Source organism: Plasmopara halstedii (assembly GCF_900000015.1).
Source record: "Plasmopara halstedii genome assembly, contig: Scaffold_555, whole genome shotgun sequence".
NCBI lineage: Eukaryota > Oomycota > Peronosporomycetes > Peronosporales > Peronosporaceae > Plasmopara > Plasmopara halstedii.
In genome coordinates this window covers 2,147,362-2,148,837 of record NW_020187475.1, presented here as the reverse complement: position 1 = coordinate 2,148,837, position 1,476 = coordinate 2,147,362, and the positions used below count along the sequence as shown (strand labels likewise).

The following is a 1,476-nucleotide window of genomic DNA, read 5'->3' as shown; positions in this document are numbered from 1 at the left end:
CCGTCATACCGTTGACGAGAGTGTATAACTGTGCGCCATCGTCTACGGTAGACACACCGTGGATCAGGGTCGACGCCCGGTGTCTTGCAGTCAGCATACGGCGTCGCCGTCGCCTCTGTACTGAGGTTCTATGTCTCGGTGAGACCAGGGTGAACACACACTCCGCGTCGTACGGTGTCACCCTCACTTTCCGCTCGTTTGAAGCTCCGATGTTATCTACAATATCCGACCAAGAGCTGCTAACCCCGCAGTCTACGTCCAGTGGATAACATGCCACTCCACGCGTATCTGAAGGGCTGTGCCTAAGATGCCTCGGACTCTGTCCGACCACGCCATCATTGACATACAGCGACTGCTTTGAAACTTGAGCAGCGTTTAGTGCTTTGCGTGCCACTCCACGATCAGCCCGCGAGCCACGCTCGGCACTCTTTTTTTAATGCACCGTTGGTGTCTACCAACTCGGACATTCCAATGTCCAGCACGTTGACCGTCTCGGTGCAGTACTCTCGCCAATAGCGACAGCAGAGGTGGGATTTTTACGCGCCAAAGCTCCACCAGGAGACGTGCGTGTAGCCCCAAGGTCTTTGACCTTCAATTAATCCATGGCTCAAGGTGTTCCAACCATGCCATCCCTAGGATGAGGTCATACTTTGCATTCAAGCCTTAGACTAGACAGCGTTCCAAGCTACCAAAGTCAAGGAACTTGACTTCGAGGTCCACAGGGACCTTCGGGACCGTGACAAGTGTCCCCGTCGCTAAGCGAACAGTGACGATGTCACATAACCGTGCTTTCAGCGCCTCAGCATACAGCTGACTTCCTTCCATCGGGGAGTGTCGAGAATAATTGCCCGACGCCCCGAAATCGATGAGGAAATTCCATGGCTTCTCGAAAACATTTACGGTCGCCACCACGACCAGCAAGCCCGGCTTGCATACACGTTCAGTGTTCAAGAGCACGGAGCTCTTTCAGGGCTGGGCCCTGATGACATCTACCCCCCTCAGGCTCAGCAAAACTCAGTTATTCGCCAGTAGGTCGCCCCGCGCCTACTGGGTGGTATCGTTTCCCCGCGACGAACCAGACTGGTAGGCATTGGGGCGACGGTGCGAAAAACCTTGACGCGCTTTGCGCAGGGGGCAACCGTTCCGAAGGTGACGGGTGCCTCCACAGACAGAACACCGTCGTATTTTTGTGTACTGCTCGGCAGCTCGGAGTTCTGCTCCCTCGTCCTCAGCATAGTTGAGATCCATGGGGACAGACCCGCTCGACGAGCTGTTGGAGTGTGCATTCCAGCCAAGTCGTGCCGACTTGAAATTGAATTCGGCATTCAATACCACATTTACCGCTTCTTCAAATGAAGACGGATGCACAGGGAAGACTTCCATTCTGGCCACGCCAGTGCGGAGGCCTTTCATGAAGACAGTCACTGTGACCACCTCCGGAAGGGGATCTGGTGCCATCCCGGCAATGAGAGTGCA

General features: G+C 55.0%; 1 protein-coding gene across 1 annotated transcript in view; it reads left to right on the top strand.

The window, feature by feature from the left end:
• PHALS_11975 (catalase peroxidase hpi) overlaps nt 1-1,476 on the top strand; it is a gene marked incomplete at both ends in the record, with an annotated part of 4,431 nt that overhangs the window by 856 nt on the left and 2,099 nt on the right. The window lies entirely within an intron of this gene.